Below are 12,636 nucleotides of genomic sequence, written 5' to 3' on the forward strand. Positions count from 1 at the left end.
TGAAATTGAGGTCCTGAGAGGCGATGCGGCATGCCATCGGTTACCCCGGGTGGTTACTCAGTGATACTTATTGACCACCTACTATGTGCCAGGGGCTAGATATACAGCGATGACAAAACCCAGCCCGGTGGGGGTCAGCCATGTTCAGACAGCCAGGGTAAGTGGAGTAGAAGAGGAAACCATTGTTCCTGGGAGAAGGCTTCACACAGTAGCCCTTGTGAACTTGACTGTGTGAAGGCTTGGAGGGACTTGGGGAGTGCGCAGGTAAGAGCTTTTCTGCCAAAGCATGGCCGGAAGGTCATTCCAGGCAGGGGTAACAGCAGGAGCAAAGGCCTGGGGGTATGAAGGTGCAAGGCTTGTGTGGGAACAACAGGAAGTCCCAGCCTCTGAATGCCAGGCTGAGGGAGGTGTGAGTGGGGAGGGGCAAGGTCGGGTTTGGGGAGGCCCTGCTGGGTGCTGTGTGAGCTGAATGCGGAGGGCAAGATGAGGCCCTGAGGCCTGCACCAGCCTGGGCCGTATTGCTCACAGGAAGGACGAGACAGATTTTGAGGGATGTTTCAGAGGGCAGAGGAGCAGGACTGGAAGCTTAAGGAGGGAGGGAGGGAGGGTACCGGTTTCTGGTCCTTCCCTGGGTGGACGGTGGTGCCTGGTATCTCCCCCAGCCCGGTTCCCAGAAACTCCCCAGCCTGGGAAGGCAGAAGGTGCGGTGGGGATGAGACAGGCACCGAGAGGGAGAGGCGGCGAATCAGGGAGGTGTGGAAGCTGGAGACAGAGGACAGGGGCAGAGATGCGAAGGAAGCCTAAGGGAGGGGTGAGGGAGGGGAGGAATGGAGAGAAATCAGCACAGCTGGGGGGCATCCCTGCCCTCTACCTCTGTGGGTGTCTTTCTCCTTCTTCCTGGTCCTCCTGGCAGCTCCCTTCCTCCTTGGCTGTTTCTCTGTCTTCCCCTTTCTCTGACTGTCTCCATCTCTCTTCCTCTGTCCCCCTCCTCGTTCTCATTTCTCCTGTGACTCCCTGTCTCCTGGTGTGTCTGGCTCCCTTGCTGTCTGTTTGTCCTGCTCCCTGTCCTCAGGCTCTGTGCGCGTGTGCTCTCACACATGCACGTGCGCGTGTGCTCTCACGCCCTCTCCCTCTCTGCAGCTCCTGCTGCTTGGAGAAAGAATAATAGAGGAGGCAACTCTTCCTTTTATCCTCGACTGGACAAAGGCAGGCGCCCCAGCAGTCCAGCCTCAGGGAGTCGCCTTCAATGTCACCATCAAGGAGAGATGAGTGGGGGTTGTGCAGGTGGGAGCTGGCTCTGGGCCGGAGAGGCCGGCCCAGGTTGGCTTTGGCCCCTACCCTACAACCTTCTGACCCCTGGTGGCTCAGGACGGGCATTTTAGGGAGCAGGCTGGCTTTGCCCAGGGGCGGGGGGTGCTCCTCAGCCTCCCAGAGGCCCTGAAATTCCACCATCAGGGCTATAGTCCCTTTCAGGGTTTGATCTTTGTTAAAACTGGAATCCACCCCCTCCCAGACCCCCAGGAAGGACCACGGAGCTAGTTCCCCAGCTGTGAGGCCTACTCTGTGCCTTCGCCAACTCTGGCTTTTAGAGAATAATCCCTAGCCCTGCCCTCTGTTTGGCAGTAGTCCTAGGGCAGGGAAGGGGCAGGGGGTGGTAGAAAGAGCCATAATCAAATGTCTCCACCTACAGAGCGCCTCCGAATCCTCAAGCCCAGCTCAGACATCTCCTCTTCTGGGATCACACCAGGCCGGGTCAGGGGTCCCCCACTCCCACCCAGTCTTGATGGGCTACCTCTCTGTTCTGCCCCTGCCAGGCTGGGAGCCGGGCAAAGAGTGGGGCACAGTGTTAAGTATCAGAGGTCTGCTAAAAGAATGAACGAACGAACGAACGAACGAATGAATGAATGATCACATAGGAGGATATGACAGGCCATCTTTGTCTCTTCAGCAGCTCCTTCTGAGTGTCCAACTGTGTGTCAGGCACAGTTCTAGGCCCTGGGGGTACAGCAGTACATAAAATGAAGCCCTTGCCCTCATGGAGCTTACACTGGAGTGGGTGAGTCAGAAAATACATAAGATAAATACATGAAATACATAGGACATCAGATGATGATCAATGTATACAGAAAAAATAAAGCAGGGGAGACTGATGGAGAATGAGGATGTTGGGTCATCTGAAGAGGAGCAGATCACCCTGGCTGCCCTGATAGAGAACGTACCAGGAGCGGTGCTGTTCATCAGTCCCCACCCACCCTGGGGCCAAAGGACTGATGCTTTCTCAGCCCATTCCTTGGTCCCTGATGCAAAGTCTGGGCCCACCGCCTCAGCTGACGGCCCAGACACTTGTCCGTTCTGGGAGAGCAGAACCTGGGCTAAAACAGCCCAAGCTCTTGGCGCCTCGCTCCTCCCCTGCTCTCCATCTCTCATCCTTCCTCTCCTGCACCATCCCCGGGACACACACACTCACACACGCACTATTCCCTTGTGTAAATTCTTTCCAGGAATCCCCATGTTGAAGGCAGAGACACAGACCATGGTGAGGGTGTTAGACCCCCAGAGGAATGGAGGAGGCAAATCCACACCTCGGCAGAGTTCTGGGGAGGCTTCCTGCAGAGAGCAGCTTTCAAGATGTGTCTTGAAGGTGGGAGCGGACATCCACTAATTAAGATGGGGGAACACTCCCATTGGGGGGTATCCAGCCTCCAGTTCTGCCTGAACATCAGTATAAATTATAAATACACAGTTGGAGACACAGCATCAGCCCCACTGAGGCAGGAAAGCATACACCTAACAGAGAGGCCTTGGGTCTGACCACCATGTCCTCACCAGCATTGACCTGCACCTCTGCACACAATTCCCTTGCTCCCTGTCTCCCGCCTCCCCCCCCCACCCCCCCCACCCCCCCGTGAGGTGAGCAGGGTCATCACGCTCCTCTGGCAGATGCAGAAGCATGGCCCAGAGAGACCGAGAGACTGGCCCAAGGTCACACAGCAGAAAGTGGCAGGGCCCAAGAGCCAAGCTTGGGTCCACTCTCGGATAGCCTGCAGCTTGCAGCTGCCTTGCCAGCAGTCTCTAGGGGCCAGAGATCCCCCTGCCTGCCAAACCCCCGGAGGAAACTGAGGAAGGGGTTCTCCACTGCTTAACCCAGAGTATTTACTTCTGGGGCACAGAGCTGCCCTTCCCCCAAAAGAGAAGAAACACAGAGAGACACAGACACACAGTCCTCACATTCCCATGTATGCGCTCACACAGACACAAAATGACACATTCACACAGATTCACAAACACCACAGACACCCTCACACGTACACCCAAACAGATATCATTTTTGTTAAATACACCCTCACACCAAGACACAAATTCACACAGACACAGGCACACCCCCTCTCAAGTACATACAGACACATGCATGTTGTTATCACTAGGTTCAAACAAAGTGCAAGTTCAAAGACACCCTTTTCCCAAATGCACTCAGGAAGAGGGAAGGACACACTGAAGAGTGAGAGAGACAGAGGAAAAAGAAAGAGGAGAAGAATACAAATGGGGGCGGAAATCAAGGAAAAGAGGGAGAGCACACAAGGGGAAGGGCAGATCAGGGAGAAATGGAGTTTAGAGCATCCAGGAAAGACTTAGGGAGAAAGGTGGGTGGGGAGAGGGGAGAGGTGGGAAGAAGTGATAAGGAGATAAGGAGGCAGTAAGGGGATGGAGTGAGGAAGGGAGGGGAGAGGGGAGGGGGAGAAGGGCCGGGAGAGGGGGAGGGGAGGGGGAGAGGGGAGAGGGGAGAGAGCCTGTGATTGGAGCCTAACTTTAGCTGCAGCAGCACTGATGACTCACGCTTGGGGGGGAGCATTGAGTCCGCTCCAGGTTTCTGTTTATATACCTCGATGAGCTAAATATACAGGCTAAGGGGTTCTTCTGTTCTAGTCCAGCAGCTCCTCTGCGTTTCTCCCTCCGCCCTCGCCTCCCCTCCCCAGCACACACACAAACACCATTGGAGCCCCCCCCTCCCTCTCCCAAGCCAGCCTGGTCCTGTCTGTGTTCTCCTGCAGCAGCCAGCACACATCCTGCATCCTGCCCTTGCCTACAGCTCTCCCCACCAGGGGAGTGGCTGCCAAGAGCTGACCATGGGGTTTGGCTCCAAGCTCAGAAATGACATGGTCCAAACAGCCCCTTTCTGAAGCCAGGAGGTCAGGTGGGAGGGGCGGGAACACTTGCCCAAGGTCACACAGTGTGCAAGTAGATGAGCCACACCAGATCCTCCTGTGACTGCCAGGCCAGAAACTCCCCCAGGAGTCAGGGGTGAGGGCCTGGGGTGGTGGGGCTGAGTGCCCAGGGACAGGCAGGCTGGGGGCTGGAGAAGGGAGAGTGGGGCAGGGAGGGAGGGAGAGCACACCCAAGACCTGCAGGGCAAGGAAGAAATGGAACCTGGTGTGTGTGCTGGGGGAGGACTGGGAACAGGGTGGTCAAGGCTTTGGGGAACAAAGGAGAGAGAGAGTTCCTTTGGAAAAATAATCTCTGGGCACGAAGGGAGCTACTCTGACAACATCAGCCCCCCAACCTAGCTCCCTGCACCCGACCTTCTGAGTCAGCATTCAAGGCCACCCACCCAGCCCCGTCAAAAGCCAAAAGAGTCACCTCCTACTGAGCCTGTCATGTGTCGCTGTCCGCGGTGCTGAACCTCCCATCTCCTCTCCCCCAGCCTGGATTGTGTCCACTCCCACCCAGACTTCTCCCAGCTGCCCTGTAGGGTTGGAGGGGGAGGTGATGGTGGACAGGAAGGGGAGAAGGCACTGTGAGAGAAGTGGCCCCCGCCAGAGGTTTTCAGGGAGGGAGAGCGATTTCTTCTTTGACATCATTCTCAAATAACCACAGTGACCAAGAACACTGGAAACGAAGATGGCTGACAAAACGAGGAACCGAGGCGGAGTGAGATGTCTGCAAGTCTGGGCAAGTGTTGACACACACAAACGAATCCAGGCCAGAGGGCGGAAACTGGGCAGGCTGGGAGTCACATCCTCAGCAGAGTTGAACCAAAGCATTTCTAGTTTTCCTGTGTTTTCATTATCCGTCTTAGTGAAAAGGCTGTGAGTTTTCACACTGTCAGAACAAACGGCTGTGACTTCCGTTTCCCAAGGTGCCTGGATGTTTCATGGACTCCTCACAGCTACATCACATTTCTGACAATGTTGAAATTTTTGTTTTCCTCTGGGAACATGGAAGAGCTCTAACCCTCTCCCTCCCCATCACATGCCAGGCAAGGAGCCTAGTTCCCTGGCACACACCTGCCCCACCCCCAATGTTCCAGTTACACTTGCCCCATCCCAACACTGTCTCCTGCCTCTAAGCCTTTGCACATACTCTTTCCCCCCACCTGAAGTGCCTTTCTTTCCCCCACTTTCTCCTTGTAGACCCAACTCCTCTGCCTCCCCAGTGGATACTACAGGGCAGGAAGTATCACACTCATCTCAGTATCCCCAGCAGCTAGCTCCCCAGAGACTGTCATACCCATTTATTTTGTTCCCTTTCCTTCTATATTAGGGAGCTGAGCCTAAGAAATTTCTGGCTAAATACCCTAGGACTGGTGGGGAGGGCTGCACAATTACTCCGTGAGCAAGCAGTGTGGTGCAGGTCTTCAAAGGGAGAGGGCTCCAATTTCTTAGATAGAAACTTACTACCTAAAGCAGCCTTAAAGACAGTTTAATAAAATCTTCCCTTCCCACTTGGCTTCATTTTTCGGATGAGAACACTGAGGCTGAAAGAGGAAGAGGAACACTGAGGCTGAAAGACGACCTCTGTGCTAGGTTGTCCAAAGAGACAGGGGACATCCTGAAGCTTACTGGGACTGTAGGGAACTCCTTCTGAGTCGGAACAAGTGGGGAAGAGGCCAGCTCTCTCTCCTGGGCCTCCAGGCCCCGCCTTGGCCACACACACCCCTCAGGAGAGAATCTTTGAGCCCTGGCAGAAAGATGGCCCCGCCTCCCCTCCTCCATCACCCCACCTCCTAGAGGATCCCAGCCTTCAAATAATGAACAATTCCTAATTTAATTACATCTTTAATTCATTTGCGTCTCTGAGGAGATCTGAGCTGGAGTCTTGAGGAAATGTTCAGTAATTCCCAAGAGGGAGGGAGGATTTCCTTTCCTGTTTCAGAGAAAGAAGAAGGAGAAGCCAGGGTCCCATTTTCCTTTGGGGCTGTATGTGCCCCCTACTTTCCATGCAGAAAATCCTTCACACTTGGGCTTTAGGACAAGCAGTATGCTGGGCAGAGGTCAGGCAACTTCCCTGGAGGAAGGAAGGGGCAGAGGGGAAAGCCCCCTGCCCGGGTACTTTAAAAGACAGTCCTCATACACAGAGCCAGGGAGTTGGTTCTGGATTGCCATGTACTGGAGTATCATAATTATTGCGATCATCTCTTGAGGGTCTCTTCTTGTCAGACACTTTATCTGACTTAACTTTAAGCTCACAGTTTTACCTTCTGCATTTTGCGAAAGAGGAAATAAAGGTTCAAAGGAGAGGAAATGACTTGCTCAAGGCCACAACGTAGATAAGAGGGATGACCAGGATTCAATAGTGTTCTGTCTGGCTTGAAGCTCCTGCCCACAAGCCCCAACCCCATAGGGGTCTCTAACACACACACACACACACACACACACACACACACACGCACGTATGCACACACACATACCTCTGACAAAGAACCCTAGGGGGTGTCTAATCCAAGAATGCTGACATGCCAGGGATGAAACTTCTGGCAATGTTTGGGAAATCTTCTGCATATGTGCAAATTTCCTCAACGAATAATAATCATCGTACCAGTAGCAAACACAGAGTCTCTGTTATATGCTAGGTGCTCTTCTAAGCACTTTTACACATTAACTTGTTTCATTTTCCCAACAGCTCTAGACCCATTTTCCAGACGCAGAGACTAAAGCCCTGAGAGACAAGTAACCTGGCCAAAGGTCATGCAGGGAGGAAGGAGTAGGTTCTCAAAATCCTGCAAAGTAAGGCTTATAACCCTGAATCTAAAGATCAGGAAACATGGGGCGCCTGGGTGGCTCAGTCGGTTAAGTGTCCAATTTTGGCTCAGGTCGTGATCTCACGGTTCGTGGGTTCGAGCCCCATGTCGGGCTCTATGCTGACAGCTCCGAGCCTGGAGCCTGCTTCAGATTGTCCGTCACCCTCTCTCTCTGCCCCTCCCCCACTCATAGTCTGTGTCTGTCTCTCTCTCTCTCAAAAATAAATATTAAAAAAATAATAATAATAAAGGTCAGGAAACAGGGTCAAAAAGAGTAGCCCCCCACCCAAAACACAGAGGAAATGACATGGCTTAAACTCACAGCCAGATCTGACCCCCAAGTCCCAGCCTCTCCACTGCACTGTGTAAGTAGGGATCCCATTTTCCATATTTCTCAAATGGGTCTGACACCTGTGTCACAGATTAAGTGTGAGGACCAGATGCCAACTGGAAAAGCACTCTGTAAATGAACGGGCACCAAAAACATGATAGCTACATTCATAAAGCACTTAGAACGTGTTCAGTTAACCTTCACAGCAACATACAGGGTTGGCATTATCGTAAAGCACGTATGATGAGGAAACTAAGGCACAGAGAGCTTAGGTAACTTGTCCAAGCTCACACAGCCCATACAAGGGGGAAGGGGGCCAGGATCTGAACCCAGGCAGTTGGCTCCAGAGTCATGCCCTTCACCACCACATTCTGCTCCCTCCCCCAAGGAGTACCAGGGAAGAGGTGGGAGGCAATGGAGCAAGCAGGCCTGGGGAGACACAGGAGGAGGTCATCTGGCAGAGAAGGGAGGGCAGAGTCAGAAAAAGGGGTGATCCTGGGACCAGACCTAGGGTGGAGTCACAGGCCAGCCCCCTACTCCCAGGACTGATGGGGTCCATGAGCTTGTCTGTGCAGAAGCCATGGGGCTCCAAGCACACTATCGGTATGTATGAGGAAGGAGGGTTGTTGCCAACCCAGGGGCAGGCAGAGGAGGCGTGGAGGCCCCATGTGGACTACCGGCTATGCAGGAAAAACTACCCTCCACTGTCTGCTCCCCAACTGGGCCTCCCAGCAACTCCTGCCTCTAGGACCTAGGACGCATCTGAAGGAGGTGAGCCTGGTGGCAGAGGGGAGGCGGTGTTGGGGAGGACTGGGAGCGTGGTCCTGGGGGTGGAGAGGTGGGAGAGTCTGAGAGTGATTTCGAAGTTTGAATCTACAGGACAGATGACTCCTCTCATGTAGGTTACAGGAAAAGGGGAGGATGGCACCCCAGTTTCCTGCTGGGGTGAGACAGAAGAAAGGGGAGAAGGAGCAGGTTTGGAGGAGGAGAGCAGGCTCCATTTGGGACAGGTGGAGGCTGAGAGGTCTGTGGGGCATTCAAGAGTAGGAGGAAATGCCCAGGAGGCCACGGAGAGCCTGGGGAGCTCTGAGCTCACAGGGAAGCTAGACAGCCTCGGATGGCTCAACCATGGCGAGTGGATTCACCAGTCAGTCCTCCTCGTGCCTGTTGCTCAGGAAAGGAGTCGAGTCCAGCTGCCAGGATGCATTAGGACATCTCCTGCTGGTGTCCACCCTGCCAGCACCCCAGCGGGGGGGGGGGGGGGGGGGCGCCGTTCTAGGACTCCTTCTTGGCGCGAGGCTGCCAAGGTCCACTGTCCTCAGACCAGGCTGTGCCTCCCTCTGGGCAATTCCGGGGATGTGAACTCGAGCACAGAATCTGGCAGACAACCCAGCTTCAGAGAGAACTTCCCAAATCTGAGGGCTATCTTGCTAGGGAACACTCTTCCCACTAAAGAGCAAGCTCTCCGGGACAGGTTACAGCCAGACAACTGAAACTGAGCCTCTCAGTCCCTCTTCCTGTCCTGGAGTCTGTGGCCACCTTGAGTCGACTCCCCCACATGCCCCTGCAGGCTTTCCGACCTCTCACACACACTGCCACCCTGCTGCTCCGCTTTGTGCCTCAAACCTCGCCCAGGCTGAATTCCCTGAAGATCTTTGGCACGGAGTGGGTGCTCAATAATGACTATTTACCTAAACAAATGGTTTGACATTCACTCATTCATTCAACAAACATCCGGCTCGCACCTGCTAAGTGGCGGAAACCATCGGAGGCTCTGCAGCTATAGGTGAGAACAGGGTATATAGAAGCCCTGCAGTCCCTACACTGTGATTAAGAAGACAAATAAGAATAAGAAGTAAAACATTCGGTAGCCAGAAAGTGCGAAGTGCTGCGGAGAAAAGCAGCAAGGAAGGAGGGGGAGGGGTGGTGGCTGTAACTTAAATCTGTGGAGTGATTACTGCCCCAGGCCCAAGACTCCAGACCTAACCAGAGCATCGGCCCACAGAATCCCCACAACAATCCTTGAAGGTGGGTGCTGTTATGCTTTCCATTTTGCAGATGAGGAAACTGAGGCACAGGCAAGGGCAAGTCTCTGGCCTCTAGTCCCAGCTGGCTCTGAAGCAGACCATGTGGCCCCACAGGCGGAGCTGGAAGCCACCATGGTAACTGGGGTGGGGTGGGGGTTGTCCAGCCAAGCTGAAGGCCCAAGGCTCCCCATACCGTCGGGCAGGACAGCATCACCGGGGCGTGACTGGTGCAGTCACACAGAGTCCCCCTCCAACCCTCTCGCACACAGAAAGGCTGCATTGCTTGGTTTACTGCTTGGCTGTTATTGTCTTAATAACTTTTGAACGAGAGGCCCCTCATTTTTATTTTGCACTGGGCTCCACGAAGATGTAGCCAGTCCTGCCCTCCTCCTTCCCCTCCTCTCTTCCTCCTGCCTGCCAGCCCTCATCACACCAACTCAGGGGTCACTGTTGGCCAGGCTTCCCACCAGACTCCTTGATGGTGGGGACAGAGGAATGCTTCTCTGCATCTCTAAAGACCAGCACAGGGCAGGCACAGGGCAAAGACTCGGGGAGCACCGGCTGGGCTGGACCGGCTAGGGTGGGATGGACCAACCTGGCCCGTCTTGAGTACAGTCTCTAACTTTGCTTCCTCCTCTGACATCCTGCCATCCCCCTCTGACTGCATGCTGACTCCTGGTCCAGGGCTCCTCACCCAGATGTGGCCTCTCAGGACACACCAGTCAGGGGCTGAGATCCAGAGAAGTGACTACCACCTGCCCAGCCCCTGTTCCCCTGCACCCTCAACTCCACCTGTGTGGGCTGAACAGATTCAGACATTTTCATGCTTTCTCTGGGTTGGCAAAGGAGGCTTAAAAGGGGCTGACTGTCCTGGGCGGCCAGCATGGACAGCAGAGGTGGGAAGAAAGCCCCAGCCTCTGACCCTTGCTCTTCTCTCTGCACCTCCCACAAGTCATCTTGGGACCCTCAGGTTTCCTCCTCTGTGGTTGACAAAGCCCCAGGAACCTGGCCAAAGGCTCAGCACACCCACAGGCCTCAAGCTCGTGGCCTTGGAAGTAGAGGGGCCAAGGCCCAGGCCCCAAGGTCCTCTTCATTCTTTAAGCCTAGACCTCAGGGACCGACTGGGGTTTTCACGAGGGAGCAGACACAGGACCCTGAAGCCATGACAAAGCCTCCTCTTCCTGATTCTGCTTCCATGCCCGCCCCTTACAGACACAGGTCATCCCAGAGCCTCAGCTCAACCTCCTGGGAGGTCCTGGGGGAACTCTTAGGAGAGGAACCAAGAGGTGTATTCGTCAGGGTATCCTAGACCATGCTGCTGTAACAAATAGATCCTACGCGATCTCAGAACTTTAACAGAACGGTAGTTTATTGCCTATATGTGCCATAGTCCAACTGGATAGTGCCCTGCCACCCACAGCACACTGTACCAAGGTGGTGGGAGCAAGAAAAATGAGCTGGAGACCGCAAGGGATGCCTTCGAGAGCCAAGCCAGGCCCAGAGTGGCGTCATCCCCTCCACCAACATTTCATCAGCCAGAACCGGCCCTGCCTAATTGCAAGAGAAGCCACAGCAGAAGCGGGGGAGATGGTGTAAACACACAGCACTCTCCTGTCATGATCCGCAAGAGAATCAATGCACCTTCTCTGGCCTCTTCTGGGCGCTGAGCCGCCATCTCGTTCAACAACGGGCCCCGCCAAGATCACCCCCTTCAGCCCCACCTTTGTTCTTGCTGGGGCGGGTTATCCCCGGCCTCGTGCGAAGACCTCAAACTCGGTCATCAGACCCCTCACCACTCCCAGCCTTCCCCTCCTGGCACTTAGCATAAGGCCGCAATCACCCAGAGGGTTAGGGGCTAAAAGGCTTGTGCAGAACAACCCATGCTCGTTCTCTGTCTCTCTGTCATAATTGTTCATTTATAATTTATATTCCCAGCTATTTCTAAAGAGGATTTCTTAAAACGTACAAGAAGAGATCAGAAATAATTTAGGGAACGGAAAGGAGCTAAACGTACTAGAAAGTTAAAACGAACACTTATTAGAGTTGAATAATATAGCAGCATAAGACGATAATGTGACAAATAACATCGCAGCAAGGCAATAATCACACACTGCGATCTGAGCTTCTTAGCAGCAGAGGCAAAAAGAGAAACACCTTCCTCCTCCACACATTCGTCCCTTCCTGCTTATTTTGCCAGCTCTCTTTTCCTTCCCTTCTTTATTGTCCCTTATTTTCAGATTCAGTCAGGGCAGAAAGACCCACACACACCCCTCACTGTTTAGGTATCCCTGTGTCCCTTGCAAGAAAAGAACAGCATCAAGTCACATGGCTACAGGATTAGTATCAGGGCAGCATCAGCCTGAAGAACTGAGCCTGGACAGCACTTGAAGGTCACCCCACACCATCTTTTGGCTCCTTGTTCACGGACGGAGCAGACGCTAGAACTCCAGGGCAGGGCACACCTAGAGCCACACGGGGAGGGGTCCAGTACCTTCATCAAGTACCCTGGAACTGCATCCGGAGGGCAGACCCCTTTCCCTGATGTCCTCCTACACAGTAATTTACTCAATCCCCAGGATTCACCCTGCAAGAGAAGACGATAATGGTAGACCCAATTCACAGATGGGGAAACTGAGGCCAAGAAAGGGAAATGATTTATGCAGTTACCCAGCTCCTCTACTGTGAAGACCTAGCCTCAGCATAGGAGACCCTCAAGCTGTGCATGAGATGCTGAGTTTGAGAGGGAGAGGAGGGGGGCCTCCAGGCAGGTACCAGCTTGGTCAGAAAGGATCTGGAGGTGGAGACCAGTTCCCCTCTCCCCCCAACCTCAGTCTTCAGTTGCCATGACAACAGGGCTTCCAATCCGGTGTTTCCTAGAAATTTGCATTTTAATGGAGATGTAATTAGAATTAAAAAGCTGAGGCTGGAAAGGACCGAACCCTCCCCATTCCCTGGGGAGCCAGAAACCACCCCCCACGCCCTGCCCTGACACTCCCTCCCACTATTTACCCACTGCGCACAGGGGGACCCTAAGCCCCGCCCCCCAGCAGAGAAGGGACTTACTCAAGGTCTCAGGGTACAGCCAAGTCCCAAGAGTCTGGGCTCCATTCATTCTGCCTCTGGGACTCCCCACCATCTGACTCTCTCTCTGCTAGGGAGTTCTCAGGGTACAAGTTGGCTAGGGGAGGGGTGTCGGCTTGGTGAAGGCCACCCAAGTCCTCCCCTGAGTCTTCCAAGCTCATCCCTTCCTCTCCCTGTAACTT

Source organism: Puma concolor, chromosome B4, assembly GCF_028749965.1.
Source record: "Puma concolor isolate L17-30 chromosome B4, mPumCon1.1.hap2, whole genome shotgun sequence".
Classification (NCBI taxonomy): Eukaryota; Metazoa; Chordata; class Mammalia; order Carnivora; family Felidae; genus Puma; species Puma concolor.